The following is a 19,173-nucleotide window of genomic DNA, read 5'->3' on the forward strand; positions in this document are numbered from 1 at the left end:
AAGTTGTGGGATTCAAGTGGAAAAAGTGGGAGGTGGGAGAGAGGAGAGGATTGTTTCTGGTTTCTTTCACTGAATAAGCCAGAGGGTCTGATTTGCTGAACAATCATTGGACAATGTGCTTAGCTATTGAATAAGCATTATTGTAATCTTCCACACAAGTATACTAATGGCTTACCATGATGCATACCTGCAGTCGAAAAACCCGCTGAAATATGTTAAATATAAAGAATTTAATCATACCAACTTAAATTTGTTTTGCTATTTAGTTGGATTTGTTTCCTTATTTTTATGTTTTGTGAAATAAACAAAGAAACAAAAGTACAGTATATGAGCTGTGTGTTATAGTAAATAGAAATGAGAAGACTTAAAAGTGGAGCAAAAATAGGTTGTCAACAAGAGAGGCATCCCTTTCCAGTTTTACTGAATTTGGAAGAAAGCCTAATCATTTAACTATGCATATTTTATAGTCTTGGATTTCAACAAAGATGCCATGTTTTTGTTTTAATCTTAAAAATAGTAATATGAGGGTTGATTGAGCAAATTGTGAAATTGCTAATATATCCAGTGAGTCCTGAAAAGGGTATCTCTCAGATGCAAAAAAAACCATGGTCAAATTTTTGAATCATCTACAATATGTCATAAAGACAAGTGCCACACATACTGTATATTCACTTTTCTCTGAATCATTCTCCAGGAGTGTGTTTCCAGGAGTGGCAATAACACTGCCTGTAGTATCTCATACCACATTTAAACAAACAAAAAACAGTTACAGCAATCTCTCTCTAAAAATTACTGTTTCCCCCCCCCCAGGACTAATCAATTCATGATTTCTGTGCTTATTAAAGTAGATTCTTGAAATTAGCTAAAGGTTTGAAAATCTTTGAATGACTTTCTACCCACTTCCAGGAATAATTGAAAACTCCTAGAAAGATTGGATGAGTTCAGGAGGCAAAACAGGATATGCCAAAACTGAATCCTTTGGCACACACAAGTTATGCATACTTGTACCTTCTAACAATCTTCTTACTTCCCTGCAACTTCCTTATTCTGCGTACTCTGTCTGTATACTCACATATATTCAAATTTTTAAGTTATGACTTTATAATTGATTGAATGAACAGTAGTCATATATATATATTGTCATTAAATGGTTAAAATTTAAACAGTGGTGTTCATTGCCTTTAAGTCATTCTTGTGGTGGAGTATAGTCTGGATTCCCAAAAGGGAGGGGCTACATTCCAGAGGAGCAAATCAATAACATTTCTATAGTTTGGTTGGGAGGAAGAAGGTCAAGACAGCTCCTCCCTAGCAGTTCTCAGAGTGAATCTTTAATCATGCAAATAGTTCACTTTAGTTGGCAAGCTTTCTATCCATAGGTGAGGAACAATACAGATAGTCCTTGATTTACGACCGCAATTGAATACCAAATTTCTGTTGCTAAGAGAGACAGTTAAGTGAGTTTTGACCCATTTTATATACTTTCTTGCCACAGTTGTTAAGTGAATCACTGTAGTTGCTAACATGGTTATTAAGTGAATCTGGCTTCCCTATTGACTGCTTGTCAGAAGGTCACAAAAGGTGACCTGCAACCATCCTAAAAATAAACCTGTTGCCAAGCATCTGAATTTTGATCACATAACCATGTGGTAAGCGTGAAAAACTTTTTCACTGGCGTTGTAACTTTGGTCACTAAACAAATGGTTGTAAGTCAAGGACTACCTGTAAAGGAAACTGCTTTGAGGTAACTTACTATGTCTTTCTCAGGATTTGGAGCCTGATATTCTTGAGTTCTAATCTTGCAGTAAACTCTTAAGTCAAACTATTAGGTCATCTCCTTCAGTGGCTTCTGTACCAGCAGTGTGGAATTCAAACAGGAGTCTTTTGTAGCCTTACAATGCTAAGGAATGAAGTTGAGCCCTTTCTTTAAGCTGATTTCCTTTGCAGCCTGAACCAGGCAAATAGCTAAAATCTGCTTTGGAGTTATGTTTTTGCCAAATATGTGACGTTTAAAAATAAATACTGTAAAATGTATGTCAGGAGGATGTTAAGAAAATTAATGTACAGAATCAAAGCAGTTGAAACAAGGAAGTCAATCATCCAACCAAACATAGAACAGTCAACACTGTATCTTCAGTCTAGGACTAGGTGTAGGAAGTTGGCATTTACTGTACATATTTCAGTTGGATAAAGTGATAGGTTATAGGTAAGTTCTTTGTAGCAATATACTGTATAATCAAAATAACATTGTGCTTGCGACGTATTAGTATGTCCAAGGTAAGGTGTTATTCACCTCTTCCTCTGCTGTGAATTGGATGTCCGGGTAGATGGCATTCAGCTTTTCCATAAAGAGAGTTTTGTCACACCGCTTGATGACCACAAACATGTCATCCACATACCCGGCCCAGAATTTGGGCTTGTAATCCTTTCATCGCTGTGAGTTCTAGGTTCTGCAGCACCGCCTCTGTAATTATTCCTGAGATAGGAGATCCCATCATTGTGCCCTTGATCTGTTCGTATATAGAGCCGCTGAAGGTGAAGTACCGTATATACTTGAGTATAAGCCGACTCGAGTATAAGCCGAGACCCCCAATTTCACCCCCAAAAACTGGAAAAAGTTATTGACTCGAGTATAAGCCGATCCGCCGTTCTGCAAGTCTCCGCCGCCGGCGGAGACTGGATCCGCGCTCTGCAAGCCTCTGCCGCCAGCAGAGGCTTGATCCGCCATTTTGCAAGCCTGAATACACAGGAATACCCTGTGTGGCCGCGGCTCTCGGGGAAGCCCTGGCTGTCCGCTTCCTCGCTCCACGCTGCCATTCGGGGCCCGCGTGTTCCCCGGGCAAATCGCGGCGCCCAGCAGGCGAGGAAACACGCCCGCTCCAGTCGCCCCCCCTTCCCTCAGGAGACGCGAAGCAAGTGACCGCCCGGAGCTTACCGAGGACTTGCGCGCGGCCGAGGCTTCGGTGCTTCCAGGATCGCGCGCACCTCTCCCAAGCCGCCGCCGTCCGGAGACCTGCCGAAGTTTGGGGAGGTTTGGGGAGGTGCGCGCGCACCTCCCCAAACCTCCCCAAACGTCGGCAGGTCTCCGGACCTCCGCGCCCTGTCTGCCTGCTTCTTTCCGCTGCGGAAAGAAGCAGGCAGGCAGGGCGCGGAGGTCCGGAGACCTGCCGACGTTTGGGGAGGTTTGGGGAGGCGCGCACCTCCCCAAACCTCCCCAAACGTCGGCAGGTCTCCGGACTTCCGCGCCCTGCCTGCCTGCTTCTTTCCGCTGCGGAAAGAAGCAGGCAGGCAGGGCGCGGAAGTCCGGAGACCTGCCGACGTTTGGGGAGGTGCCCAAACCTCCCCAAACGTCGGCAGGTCTCCGGACCTCCGCGCCCTGCCTGCCTGCTTCTTTCCGCTGCGGAAAGAAGCAGGCAGGCAGGGCGAGGAAGTCCGGAGACCTGCCGACGTTTGGGGAGGTTTGGGGAGGCGCGCACCTCCCCAAACCTCCCCAAACGTCGGCAGGTCTCCGGACCTCCGCGCCCTGCCTGCCTGCTTCTTTCCGCTGCGGAAAGAAGCAGGCAGGCAGGGCGCGGAGGTCCGGAGACCTGCCGACGTTTGGGGAGGTTTGGGGAGGCGCGCGCCTCCCCAAACCTCCCCAAACTTCGGAAGGTCTCCGGACGGCGGTGGCTTGGGAGAGGTGCGCGCGATCCCGGAAGCACCAAAGCCTCGGCCGCGCACAAGTCCTCGGTAAGTTTTTTGTTGACTGGAGTATAAGCCGAAGTGGAATTTTTCAGCCCAAAAAGTGGGCTGAAAAATTCGGCTTATACTCAAGTATATACGGTATGTTTTTAGGCAGAAATTAAGGAGCTGAGTCTTGGGGACTCAGTGAACCAGATGTTTGTGGTTTCTTGTCCTGCAGCAGCACACTCATGACCAATCTGGCTAGTTCCTGGGGAATAGATACATATAGATACAGAGAGAGAGGGAGAGGAGTATATGCAAATTTGTTGTAGTCGGTAAGGCGTGAAGCTAGAAATGGGGTGACCATGAATTTTAGACGTACCTTAAGCACAAAGCCAGCTGTGTGACTTTGGGCCAGTCACTTTGGGCCAGTCACTTCCTCTCAGCCCTAGACAAAGGCAAGCCACTTCTAAAAAAGGCTTGCTAAGAAAACGGCGATCACCAGGAGTCAAATTGCACAGGATATTAGAAAATGCCTATAATCTCCATGGAAAATTAATCTAAATGATTATTAAAATTATTATGCATAATAAATGTTGATTATTGGGGAAATAACACTTCTTTGGATTTATCATATCTTGACTCATATCTATATCTAAGTAATTTGTTCCCTATTAAAGGAGATGACACTGCATTTCAAAGAATTGGGTTTCTATACTGCTCCTCTGGACTGGAATTGCAAAACTTGCTGCTGTAGAGATTTAAAAACAGAACCAGCATTTTGAAATAGGGCATATATTAATTAAAGATTACACTAGTGGCTTATTTGTCTCTTGAGAAACCTATATGTGGGCCAAGAAGCAACAGTGAGAACTGGACACAGAACCACTGATTGGTTCAAAATTGGGAAATGAGTCCGGCAAGGCTGTATACTGTTGCCCTGCCTATTTAACTTATATGCAGAGCACATCATGAGAAAGGCAGGGCTAGATAAATCAAAAGTTGGAATTAAGATTGCTGGAAGAAATATCAACAACCTAAGATATGCAGATGATACCACTCTAATGGCAGAAAGTGAAGAAGAACTAAAGAGCCTCTTGTTGCGGGTGAAGAAGGAGAGTGCAAAACTTGGGTTGAAACTTAACATTAGGAAAACCAAGATCATGGCATCCGGCCCTCTCAATTCCTGGCAAATAGATGGAGAAGAAATGGAGGTAGTGACAGATTTTATTTTCCTGGGCTCCAAGATCACTGCAGATGGGGACTGTAGCCAAGAAATTAAAAGACGCTTGCTCCTGGGGAGGAAAGCCATGGCAAATCTAGACAGCACACTAAAAAGCAGAGATATCACCCTGTCAACAAAAGTGCATATAGTCAAGGCTATGGTCTTCCCAGTTGCAATGTATGGCAGTGAAAGCTGGACCATAAAAAAGGCTGAGCACCAAAGAATTGAGGCCTTTGAACTGTGGTGCTGGAGAAGACTCCTGCAAGTCCCTTGACTGCAAGGAGATCAAACCGGTCAGTCCTAGAGGAGATCAACCCTGACTGCTCTTTAGAAGGCCAGATCCTGAAGCTAAAACTCAAATACTTTGGCCACCTAATGAGAAGGAAGGACTCACTGGAGAAGAGCCTAATGCTGGGAAAGATTGAGGGCAAGAGAAGAATGGGACAACAGAGAATGAGGTGGCTGGATGGAGTCACTGAAGCAGGAGGCGTGAGCTTAAATGGACTCCAGAAGATGGTAGAGGAGAGGAAGGCCTGGAGGAACGTTGTCCATAGGGTCGCGATGGGTCGTACACGACTTCGCAGCTAACAACAACAAGTAGCTTTATTGTAAATTACCTCCTGCTAAGTGAATCTTGAACTGTCTTCTCCCTTGTTGGAACAGGACTTGGAGATTATTATTCACTAGTCCAGACATGTCAAACACAAGGCCCAGGAGCCGGATCTGGCCCACAAAGTGGTTTCATGTGGCCCGCGAAGCCATCCTGGAAACAGTGAGGGAACAGCCCCCACTGCCTTGGCCCTGGCCCAGAGACCCTCCTTCTGCCAGAGACCCTCAGATCTGTCCCACTCCTGCCCAGGCCCCCATAGGCACCCTTGATGCGAATGATGTAGAGCTGGCCATGCTCACCCAGTAGGCCATACACACTCTAGCCACGCCCACCCAGTAGGCCACGCCCACCCTGGCCATACCCACCCGGCCCCCTGAGGGCAACCGCAGTGCTGATGTGGCCCTCAATGACATTGAGTTTGACACCCCTGACTAGTCTGAATGGATAAGCAGTGTTTGGTCAATTTGCCTGACATGTTTCTTGCTAATAATTTTTTCTGTGCAATTAATGTGTCTGCCTCAACAGATATACTCCCAAGATATATTCACTATGCTTGCATTCCCATTTATAATATTTACATCAGTGTGATGTAAGTCACTGTCAACATTAGAGATGAAAAAAGTTGAATTGCCCAAGGGAATTTTAGAAGAGGCAAGTTTGAGTAAGGGGTTTCCCAACTTATACATTACCTAAAGTGCTTATTAAGCTGCTTTTCTTTCTTTTCTTAATTTATTAATACTACAGAGATAAAGCAACTTGTTAAACAGGAAACTGTAAAGCAAACAACTGTCAACATATATTATAAAAGAAATATTTAAACTAATTTTCAAGATGACTTCACAAATCAAAACAGTGCTACTTTTAAGATTTTGAATTCATCCAACTTTAGTTTGCTGACCTTGGGAAAAACTAAATGGTTTGTATCTGCTTACTACTTGGAAGGAAAACCACCAGGGAATCCTAAAGTTTAAGTTAGACCACTGATGGCAAACCTTTTAGAGACTGAGTGCCCAAACTGCAACCCAAAACCCACTTATGTATCGTTGGGTGCCAAATGGGCATGGCCCATTGGGTGGGTGTGGCCCATTGGGTGGGCGTGGCTGTGGTGGTAACGGCAGACTGGGTGGGACTAAAAAGTTCAATCAGTTCCAACTTTGCAAGATTTTTTTCCCGCAAGAAGTTGAAATTGATTGATTGATTGAACCTTTTTTTTTTGCACATGGCAGCGGAGGCCTAAAATGAAAAGGTTTTATAAAACCCAGCTGAAGGCCTGGTCTCTGCGTGCCACCTGTGGCACCTGTGTCACAGGTTTGCCACCACAGAGTTAGACTATGCAGTCAAAAAAGCATTCTTGTCCAAGGCCCTGGCAGACCACTTCTCTTTTGTTACTAAGAAAACCACATAAAGACCTAGGCATGAGGGAATCTTCATCTCTACACTCCTGAAATTGAAATAAATAAATTCTTTTATATACATATACATACACACACACACACACACACACACACACACATGTTAAGTGTTTGTTAAGTATTTTGAATACCTTGCTAGGCCCCAAATATGGGGCAAATCTTATTTCCTGTTTCAGCCTAATCCAAGGCCATCCGTAGGCTGTAGTCACAACAGTGACAGCTCATATTTGTGTAAATTTTTTGGATTGCTAACAATTTTTTGGATTGCTCCCTCCCTTTAATTCTTTGTTAGCAATCCAAAAAATTTACACACATATACATATACATATACATATACATATACATATACATATACATATACATATACATATACATATACATTCATTGTTAAGCAAGGCTGTTATGTTTATGACCTTTTGCTACATTTGTTAAGTGAATCATGCAAATATTAAGTGAGTCAGTTTCACCCATTGACTTTGTTGGAAACCAGCTGGGAATGTCGCAAATCAAATAGCAATAGTACTTAGACTTACTGTATGTACCACTTTACAGCCCTCTCTAAGTGGTTCACAGAGTCAGCATATTGCCCCCAACAATCTGGATCCTCATTTTACCGACCTTGGAAGGACGGAAGACTGAATCAACCTTGAGCCAGTCAGAACCAAACAGCTGGCAGTCAGCCTAATTAGCCTGCAATACTGCATTCTAACCACTGCGTCTTAATGACTGTGGGGTGTTGCAACTACCATAAATACATGCCAATTGCCAGGTGCCAGAATTTTGATCAAATGACCAAGGGGATGCTGTAAGTGTAAGGGAGTTACCATTAAATAAATGGTTGCAATTCAATATATGTAATATACAATTATCTTGAAAAAAAATGCTGCTATTGGATATGATCTAAAGAGTTTTTTATTATTGGAGCCATAACAACGGTGTCGAAAATATATTCATATAAAGATAATTTATTAGGCACATCATCTGATTTTTTTTTGGCTTGGTGACCTTTGAGATAGCTTTAATAATGATGTCCAATTTAAATATAAATAAATAAATAAATCTTTATTGTCAAAGTACAACATGTGTACATTGAGATTAGCTGAGCCTCCCCCCCCCGTGCTCTCTCCCCCCAACACACAGTGATAACAAACCCTCCATCCCACCACACTATGTGAACCAACTACACCACACACTGGCCTCCCAAGTCAATTCTGCATAAGATTATGTCCCATTTAAAAGCCTAACAGCCCATGGATAAAAGCTATTTTTCAGCCTGTTGGTACGGCTGGCTATATTCCTATATCTCCTACCAGATGGTAGGAGAGTAAAGAGATACCGTCCAGGGTGTCAGTCATCCCTGAGAATCTTCCTCACTCTTCCAAGGCAACAAGCCCTGGCGATGTCATCCAGTGGTGTCAGGGAACAGCCCACAATGTCTTGGGCTGTGCTCACTACCCTCTGTAATACTTTCCTATCTGCGGCTGTCAGACCAGCATACCAAACCACAATACCATACGAGAGGACGCTCTCTATAGTAGACCGGTAAAAGAGGGTCATTATTTATTTTATTTATTTTATTTATTTTATTGCATTTATATACCGCCCTTTCCCTGAGGACTCAGGGCGGTTTATAGGGAGTTAAAAATCAAACATACAAAAGTTAAAAGCCAAGTTAAAAAATATTAAATTAACCCTGTGCTATTAAAAACCCCAATTAAAATAATTTTCTCCTCAGCCTGGGCCCGAGAGCTCAAAGAGCCAGGTCTTCAGGCCCCGGCGGAATGATCGGAGGTCGGGGGCAGTCCTCAGCTCTACCGGCAGCTGGTTCCAGAGGGCAGGCGCTCCCACTGAGAAGGCCCTATCCCTGGGTGTCACCCGCCGGCAGTCTCTTACCGGCGGAACCCTGAGCAGACCCTCCCTGTGGGAGCGCACTGGGCGAAGGGCGTTTGAAGCCGGCAGCAGGTGTTCCCTCAAGTACCCCGGACCCAGGCCATGTAGGGCTTTATAGGTAATAACCAGCACCTTGAATTTCACCCGGAGGGCAACCGGAAGCCAATGCAGCTCGCGGAGTAGAGGTGTTACATGGGAGTATCGGGAAACCCCCATTACAACTCGCGCGGCCGCATTCTGCACCAGTTGAAGCCTCCGAGTGGTCTTCAAGGGCAGCCCCATGTAGAGAGCGTTACAGTAGTCCAAACGGGAGGTCACAAGCGCATGAGTAACTGTGCGTAGGGCGTCTCGGTCCAGATAGGGACGCAACTGGCGCACCAGGCGAACCTGTGCAAAAGCCCCCCTGGTCACGGCTCCTATGTGATCTTCAAAATTGAGCCATGAATCCAGGAGGACGCCCAAGTTGCGAGCCCTGTCAACGGGGGGTAACACCTCACCCCCCATCGTTAGAGGTGGAATAACTTGGTTAACCCGAGATGCCGATATGCACAGCCACTCAGTCTTGGCGGGATTGAGACGAAGCCTGTTTCTCCCCATCCAGACCTGAACCGCCTCCAGGCACCGGGACATCACGGAGAGGGCATCACTGGGTTGGTTTGGGGTGGAAAGAAAAAGTTGGGTATCATCAGCGTACTGGTGATACCCCACCCCGAAACCACGAATGATCTCGCCCAGCGGCTTCATATAGATGTTGAACAGGAGAGGTGAGAGAACCGACCCCTGAGGAACTCCACAAATGAGAGGCCTCGGGGCGGATCTCTGCCCTCCTGTCAACACCGACTGCGAGCGGCCCTGAAGGTAGGAGGAGAACCACCGTAGAACGGTGCCAACCCCCTGAGACGCCGCAGCAGGATACCATGGTCGATGGTATCGAAAGCCGCTGAGAGATCTAATAGGACCAGGACAGAGGAGCAACCCCTGTCCCTTGCCCTCCAGAGATCATTCACCAGCGCGACCAATGCCGTCTCCGTGCTGTGTCCGGGCCTGAAGCCCGATTGGTGCGGGTCCAGATAATCAGTTTCCTCCAGGAACAGAGGGAGCTGATGCGCCACCACACTCTCAACAACCTTCGCCAGAAAGCGAAGGTTGGAGACTGGACGATAGTTGTTTAAAGCAGCCGGGTCCAAAGCAGGCTTCTTGAGAAGGGGTCTCACCACCGCCTCCTTCAAGGCGGCAGGGAAGACACCCTCCTTCAAAGAAGCAGTTATTACTGCATGGAACCAGCCTCGTGTTCCCTCCCGAGCCGCATAAGCTAGCCAGGAGGGGCACGGATCCAACAGACAGGTGGTGGTGCTCAGTCTCCCCATGATCCTGTCCACATCATCAGGGGAAACAGGGTCGAACTCAGTCCAGATAACGTGCTCAAGACCGCCTGATTCCTCCACATCAGACTCTGCCCAGTCAGAGTCCAGGCCGGTCCGGATCCGAGCGATTTTGTCCGCCAGATGATGACTAAACTCCTCGGCTCGTCCCTGCAAGGGATCCTCTCTCACCTCCTGGTTAAGGAGGGAGCGAGTCACCCTAAACAGGGCGGCCGGGCGATTATCTGCGGACGCGATAAGGGCGGCAAAGTAGTTAGACTTCGCCGTCCTTATCGCCGCAAGATAAGACCTTATAAAGGTTCTTAACTGCAATCGGTCGGATTCGGATCGGCTGGACCTCCAACCGCTCTCTAGACCTCGTCTCCGACGCTTCATCTCCCGGAGCTCCACAGAGAACCATGGGGCCCAACGGGATCTGCGCCGGGTCAGAGGTCGCATGGGTACAACGCAGTCAAGTGCCCTGGTGGCAGCCGTTTCCCAGGCCTCCACCAGAGCATCGACTGGGCTGTGGGTAAGGGTGATAGGTATCGGCCCAAGCGCCCTCTGGAACCGGTCCGGGTCCATTAGGCGCCTGGGGCGGAACCACCTGGTCGGTTCCGCCGCCCAGCGGCGGGGGGTGGCATGACGGAAAACCAGCCTCAGGAGGTGGTGATCTGACCATGACAGAGGGGTGATGGACGGGGAACCCCCTCCCAGATCATCCAACCACTGTCCAGACAGGATCACCAGGTCGAGAGTATGATCCCCCTCATGAGTCGGGCCCTCAATAACCTGGGTCAGGCCCATGGCTGTCATGGAGGCCATGAACTCCCGAGCTAACTCCGACGAGCTAACTCCGACGACCCTCCCAGTGACGGCAGGTTGAAGTCACCCAGGACTATAAGCCTGGGGAACTCCACCGCCAACCCTGAGAGGGTATCGAGCAGCTCAGGCAGGGCTGTTGCCACACAGCTGGGCGCCAGGTATGTAAGCAACAAGCCCAACTGAGCCCGAGGGCCACATCTCAAGAGGAGGGATTCACTCCCGGCCATCTGGACAATGGTGACCTCCCAGGGACATTAGCTGTTGTTCTACCCTGTTCTTCCGCAAGACCCTAAGAAAGGATTTTATGGTCATTTAATTATATTTGTGCTCTGTAAATTTGAAAGCTAATGATCTACCTTAAAGATATTGCTGTAGTTGGCCCAGAGGACTTGGTTCTCAGAATGCATCTTTGAGACATTTTCATCCACTGATGGTCAATCACATCTGGACAAATGCCTTTTATTTAGAGTTTGCCATTTTAAATCTCAAGAGGCTTCAAGTGATGCTAACGGGAAACCCAAGGCAAGCAAGCACTTAAGCTACTCTCCCTGAAAGAAAGGCTGTTCCACAATTTTCCTCTCAAATCTTCATTTTCCTGCCTCTGTTTTTTTAAAATAATGTTAGTTTGATGGATTGATAGCACCAGAGCTGCCCAAAACCTAGATAAATATATCTCTTTTCATATGGGAATTGAACTGTATAAAGATCTGCTTGTGAACCCACCAAGTTGTAACATGATTAGTAAATCTTGATTAAGATGTCAGTTTAACCCAAGGCATAAATCTGTCCGATTTTTTGTGTGCCATAGGTCCATAGTGTTTGTAACACAGAACTGGTGTATTGTTCAGTAACAGATAAACATAAGCCCCATTCTCTGCTGTCAGTCTTACCAGATAGATCAGACAGAAAAAAGACCAGATAAGTTACTTTAGTGTAAAATTATAGTAGTAGCACAGCTGTACAGATTTTAAGGTGAACCAGAACATTTGCAGTTGTGCATTTTTAGACATCAAATCTTTTGTGCTATCTATGTTTTTCTGAAAAACCAAGAGTTCTGTGTGCCATATACGTTTGAAATTAAAACCTTGTAGTTAGTACTGAATAGTGCTGATCATTGAACTACAGGAAGAATCCCTTCTGTCTGGTTGGGTTGGTGGCTGTTAATTTTAATTTCCAGAGCAGATTGCAATAATAGTCTTCATTACATATCTCCTTACCTAGCTTGAACATCTGGGTGTGATTACACTTACAGGATTTGATCCGGTGTTTATGATCATATATTCAGCATGACAAAATTCGTTCTGCCTAGCCCAAATAATTAGACTGCTCTGTCTTACATCTAAAAGGAGGAATAATGAGGTCTAAACAATCTGTTAAATATTCCACACCATTAATTGGAATCACCATCTCCTGAATGTCTTGGATATTCTGTTTTGAAAGTAATGAGAAGCTGCAATTGAATATGCCAAGTGAATGAGATGGCAATAAGTCTGAAAGGTTTCTGGAAATGATGCTAATGGCATAGCAAAAACTATCCGTTTAAAGCAGGGGTGTCAAACTCAATTTCATTGAGGGCCGCATCAGCATTGCGGTTGCCCTCAGGGGGCCGGGTGGGTATGGCCTGGCTGGGCGTGGCCTACTGGCTGGGCGTGGCTAGAGTGCGTATGGCTTACTAGGTGAGCATGGCCAGCTCTACATCATTCGCATTAAGGGTGCCTATGGGGGCCTGGGCAGGAGTGGGACAGGTCTGAGGGTCTCTGGCAGAAGGAGGGTCTCTGGGCCAGGGCCAAGGCAGTGGAGGCCGTTCCCTCACTGTTTCCAGGATGGCTTCACGGGCCACATGAAACCATTTTGTGGGCCGGATCTGGCCCCCGGGCCTTGTGTTTGACATGTCTGGTTTAAAGGATGTTATTTTTAGGTTGCCAAAATTATTTTCTGGCTAACAGTATGCATCTCCTGCTTGGCTGTGGATTGCAAAGCAACAATGTCTGAGAGGCAGAAAAGTGGAATCCCATTGAAAAGAGAGTAATTATTTGTGGTGTTGGAGAGATTGATATTGAATAAATGATGTGTAGTTAGGTGAAAGAGCACAATGATTATAACTTTTGTTATTCTCTGATAAGTATTTTTTTTCCAAGCTAGAGCATAAGTAGCTTGTCAATGCAACATAGGTGGTAGCAATAAGGCTGCTTGGGAGCTAGCGACCAATTACATAAAATAAAATACACCAGACCTGGAGGTTTCCGTTGGGCAAAAATGGGGTTGGACCAGATAGTGTAGTCCTAATAAAACCATTGTTAACGTTCTAAAAATATAATTGAAAATGAAGCTAGTATTTAAACACAGCCTATAGAATGTCTTAAGATTGTTATTTTGACAAATCTCAACTTTTTTCATAGAAGGTGTGGGTTCTTTTTAAGCATTACTATGGAGTAATCCTCAATTTACAGCTGGTCTGATAATGACCGTTCTGTTATATCAGAGTCCCCCCAAAAGGTATTTATGACTCAGAAGCTCTGATGGCTGCCCCTCCTTGGTAGTCCCATGGTGCTTGACAACTGGCCCACATTTGCAGCATCTTGCAGTCACATGACTGCAGTTTACCATTATTATTTTTTTGGCCATAAACTGGCATTTCTGTTTTTGCTTAATGACTACCATGTTTACTTTGACTACTGCACTTGCTTAATGACTGCTGCAGAAAATTGGGTCAGTTATGTGGATGCCTCAACTTAAGACCGTCGTGACGTATAATGAAAATTCTGGGCTCTATTACAGACATAGCTTTAGGACTACTTATATATATGAAGCATCAGGTTCAGAGAAAATCTCTTGACTGCTTAGAGTTGACACCGGCACGATGGCCTATAATCAGTCAATCAAGAGAACATAAATGACAGTTTGCTATGCTTTATTTCTTACCTGCCTTTCCTTAGTTTGCAGAGCCCAGAGGCTTCCTTTAGTGCCTTTTAATGTGAAAGAAATCAATCAACAAAGCACTGGAACTCCCTTGTCATTAGCTCCTATGTAGCAAGGGAAGTGTAGTTAGTCACCTCTGGCTTGTCCTTAAGGCAATAATAGAATATACATAGAATGAAGGCTATTGCTAAGCACATTAATTTGTGCTTTAGATTGTAAGCCGCCCTGAGTCTTCGGAGAAGGGCGGGATATAAATGGGATTTTAAAAAATTATGGTGACTCTGTAAACCGCTGAGAGGGCTGTAAAGCACTGTGAAATGGTATATAAGTCTAAGTACTATTGCTATTGCTATTTTGTTTACCATTGATAGATTAGGACTTTTTCCCTTTTCCAGCTTGGACCAGTCTGTCCTGAAGTTAATTTTTTGCAAGTATTTCATGAAAACATGGTATACAGTATAGCCATTGGCTCCAAACATTGTAAATTTGTGTTCTCTCTGGTGTATATCAAGTTTGCAAATAAGGATGCAGACATCTGTGGAACTTCATTTTTTTTAAAAAAAAATTATATGTCTGATACCTCATTCTCTTTGACATCTGTTATTATATTATCATCTGGAGCTCAGTTTAGGGACCAAACACAATTCTGTTTCAGAAAGCCTGTGAATTTGTAGGATGGCATATCCTAAGGAGCAGCCATCATTTTACAGAGATAATGTATACCAGTTAGTCGAATAGAATAGAGTAGAGTAGAGTAGAGTAGAGTAGAGTAGAGTAGAGTAGAGTAGAATAGAATAGAATAGAATAGAATAGAATAGAATAGAATAGAATAGAATAGAACCTTGGAGGTCTTCTAGTCCAGCTCCCTTGCTCAAGCAGGAGAACCTATACCATCTCAGACAAATGACTGTCCAGTCTCTTCTTAAAAACCTCCAATGATGGAGCGCCCATGGTTTCTGAAGGCAAGCTATTACACTGGTTAATTGTCCTCACTGTTAGAAACTTCTCCTCAATTCCAGGTTGCTTCTCTCTTTGATTAGTTTCCAACCTTTGTTTCTTGTCCTGCCCTCTGGTGCTTTGGAAAATAATTTGACCCCACCTCTTCTTTGTGGCAACCTCTCAAATACTGTAATACTGCTATCATGCCACTCCTATTTCTTCTTTTCTTTAGACTAGCCCAGGGGTCGGCAACCTGAAAAAGGAAAAGAGCCACTGGGAACCGGTTCCATCACACATAAAAAAAAGTGGGAGCCGCGTGTGTGTTTTCCAGGCACGCGCATGCGCAAAAAAAAAAATGTTTTGCGCATGCGCAAAACGGTTTTTCTTGCGCAGACGCGCGCGGTTGCCATTTTTTAAAATGTGTGATGGAACCGGTTCCCGGTTGTGCGACGGCGACAGCCCGTTTGCAGAGCTACCGCCTTCGGCAGCCTGCAAACATGCCGCGGCAGCTTTCCCAAAGAGCGGCGCCGCTGCCCGTTTGCGGGGAGGTGCGCGCGCACCTCCGCACATTCGGAGAGGTGCGCACGCACCTCTCCAAACGGGCGGTGCCACTCTCCATTTGGAGAGGTGTGCGTGCACCACTGCACGTTCGAAGAGGTACGCGCGCACCGGGCAGCTGGGAGCCGCAGGAGACAGTTCAAAGAACCGAATGCGGCTCCGGAGCCGTGGGTTGCCGACCCGTGGACTAGCCAAACCCAAGTCCTTCAGCCGTTCTTCATATGTTTTAGTCTCCAGGCCTTTGATCATCTTAGTTGCTCTTCTCTGAACCTTTTCCAAGGTCTCAAATCTTTTTTGTAGTATGGTGACCAAAATTGATTACAGTATTCCAGGTGTCTCAACAGGGTTTTATAAAGCAGTACTAATACTTTGTGTGATCTTGATTATATGCCTCTCTTTATACAACCCAGGATTGCATTAGCTTTTTTGGTTGCTGCTGCACATTGCTGGCTCATAGTTAAGTGATTGTCCACTAGGACTCCAAGGTCCTTCTCAAAGTTTTTGAGCCAGGTCTCACCTAATCTGTACTTATATCTTTGATTTTTCCTGCCTAAATGTAAAACTTTGCTTTTCTCCTCATTAAAACTCATTTTATTGGATAGAACCCATTGTTCCAGTTTGTCAAGATCTTTTTGAATCCTGAGCTTGTCTTCTGGGGTGTTGGCTATTCCTGCCAGTTTAGTGTCATCTGCAAATTTGATGAGCTCTCCTTCTATTCCCTCATCTAAGTCATTGATGAAGATATTGCAGAGTACTGGGCCTAAGGTGGAGCTTTGTGGTACCCCATTGCTTGCTTCTCTCCATTTGGATGTAGTACCATTAAGGACTATTTGTTGAGTACGGTTTGTCAGTCAGCTACAAATCCATCTAGTGGTGATGTTGTCTGTTCCACCTTTTTCTAGCTTACCAAGCAGTAGATTTTGGTCTATTTTGTCGAATGCCTTACTGAATCTAGCTTGTAGGATTTTAAGCATAACTTTACTAGCATGTGAAATGAGTGCAATGGTGGGATAGTTTGAACATTCTTTGATGTTGCCTTTCTTTGGAATTAGAATGTAAACTGACCTTTTCCAATCCTGTGGCCACTGTTGAGTTTTCTGAATTTGCTGGCAAATTGAGTGTAGCACTTTTACTGCATCGTCTTTTAAGATTTTGAATAGCTCAGCTGGAATACTGTCAGCTCCACTAGCTTTGTTGTTGCTCAGATTTCTTAAGGCCCATTTCACTTCACATTCTAGGATGTCTGGCTCGGGATCAGTGACCACCCAGTCGTGGTTATCAGGGACGTTAAGCTTGTTCTTGTATAGTTCTTCTGTGTAGTTTTGCCACCTCTTCTTAATCTCTTCTGCCTCTGTTAGGTCCCTGCCATTTTGGTCCTTTATCATGCCCATCTTTGCATGAAATGTTTCCTTCATATCTCCAATTTTCTTGAAGAGATCTCTGGTCCTCCCTATTCTATTATTTTCTTCTATTTTTTTGTGCTGTTCATTTAAGAAGGCATTCTTATCTCTTTTAGCTATTCTCTGGAATTCTGCATTCAATTGGGTGTATCTTTCTCTTTCTCTCTTGCCTTTTGCTTCCCTTCTTTCCTCAGCTATTTGCAAAGCTTCCTCCGACAGCCATTTTGCTTTCTTGCATTTCTTTTTCTTTGGGATGGTTTTAGTTGCTACCTCTTGTACAATGTTGCGAACCCCCATCCATAATTCTTCAGGCACTCTGTCTATCAGATCTAATTCCTTAAATCTATTTGTCACCTCTACTCTGTATACAACAGAGGTACGATTTAGTTCATATCTGAGTGGCCTAGTGCTTTCCCCTACTTTCTTCAATTTAAGCCTAAATTTTACAACAAGAAGCTCATGGTCTGAGCCACAGTCAGCTCTTGGTCTTGTTTTTACTGACTGTATAGAGCTTCTCCATCTTTGGCTGCAGAGCACATAGTCAGTCTGATTTCTGTGTTGACCGTCTGGTGATGTCCATGTGTAGAGCCATCTCTTGGGTTGTTGGGTTGTTGCTTGCTATGACCATCATATTCTCTTGACAAAATTCTATCAGCCTGTCCCCTGCTTCATTTTGTACTCCAAGGCCAAACTTGCCTGTTATTCTGGTTATCTTTTGCATCCTACTTTAGCATTCCAATCCCCCATTATGGTAAGGACATCATTTTTGGTATTAATTCTATAAGGTGCTGTAGGGCTTCATAGAACCGGTCAATTTCATCCTCTTCAGCACCAGTGGTTGGGGCATAGACTTGGGCTACTGTGATATTGAATGGTTTGCCTTGGATTCTCATTGAGATTATTCTGTCATTTTGGGGATTGTATCCCACTATTGCTTTTCCTACTCTTTTATTGACTATGAAGGCTACTCCATTTCTTCTGAGGGATTCTTGCCCGCAGTAGTATACCTGATGGTCATCACCCATTCCTGTTCATTTTAGTTCGCTGATTCCTAAGATGTTGATGTTCAGTCTTGTCATCTCTTGTTTGACGACATTCAGCTTGCCTTGATTCATGGGTCTTACATTCCAGGTTCCCATGGAGAATATATCTTTATAGTATTGGACCTTCCTTTCACCACCAGATGCTTCCACAGCTGAGCGTCCTTTTGGCTTTGGCCCAGTCACTTCATTCTTTCTGGCACTACTATTACTAGCCCTCTGCTCTTCCCCAGTAGTATATTGGAAGCCTTCCGACCTGAGGGGCTCATCTTCCAGCGTCATATTGTTTTGCCTTTTGGTACTGTCCTTGGGTTTTCATGGCAAAGATACTGGAGTGGGTTGCCATTTCCTTCTCCAGTGGATCACATTTTGTCAGAACTCTCTACTATGACCTGTCCATCTTGGGTGGCCCTGCATGGCATAGCTCATAGCTTCATTGAGTTACACAAATCCCTTCGCCGCGACAAGGCAGTAATCCATAAAGGGGATAATTGGCACTATAGTATATTATTCTTTATTAGGCTGGGGTGGTAAAAGATAGGAATTATTTGCTATTGCTTTCCCTAGCACTGTTTGCAATTATGTCTTTATTGTGATCATGTGCCATCAACATCTTCCTATACTGCTGCTGCCTGATGTGGGTGCCCACTTGTTTAGTTGGATGACTCCAGTAGGAGTATACACTCTTGGCATAAACTCCCAGACTGCTTCATTCATTCCTTCCAGGAACATACCACCACCCACTATCACTCTGAAGGAATAATGTGTGTATGCATGTGTGTGTTAAGCTCCTTTGTCTACCATCCAGAAACTGCTTTATGTGAACTCACAACCCAAATGTATTGAACTCATAGATAGTCCCTTGAACATAGCCCTCCTTATTTGTCTGGAAGCAATCCTTACTCATCAGAGAGAAAAGCAAAGCAAACAAAATTGTAATTTGGAAGTTTGACTGACAGTTTGGAGTGGTTTTGATGTGAATTAATTATATGGATGCTTAGCCAAATTTTAAATGTTGCTTTAGGACAAGCAGCTACATGAACATTAGCAGGCAGTCACATTTGCTCCATTGAGTTGTGACTAAGAACAATATTCAATTCTGAGAAAGACCAACCTAATTTATGACCTATAATGTGGCCCTTCTCACTATTAATCAATCAGAATAGATTACTGCCAGTACTCTATCTTCCCTGTGATTAATCTTGTAGAATTGACACAACCATCATGTTACTAGAGGTGTTCTATATCCCTCACCCTCAGGTTGTTAAATTAAAAGGTATTTTACAGTTGTGCTCTGAGCAGTAAAATACAGTTATCCAGTTTTATGAAACCTG

The 19,173-nt window shown here is 44.7% G+C and overlaps 1 protein-coding gene across 1 annotated transcript in view; it reads left to right on the plus strand.

The window, feature by feature from the left end:
• The window catches only part of SELENOI (selenoprotein I), a 51,889-nt gene that overhangs the window by 5,494 nt on the left and 27,222 nt on the right, over positions 1-19,173 (plus strand). The gene's annotated exons all lie outside the window — the stretch shown is intronic.

This window comes from Vipera berus (assembly GCF_964194415.1).
Source record: "Vipera berus genome assembly, chromosome: 1".
NCBI classification, from domain to species: Eukaryota; Metazoa; Chordata; class Lepidosauria; order Squamata; family Viperidae; genus Vipera; species Vipera berus.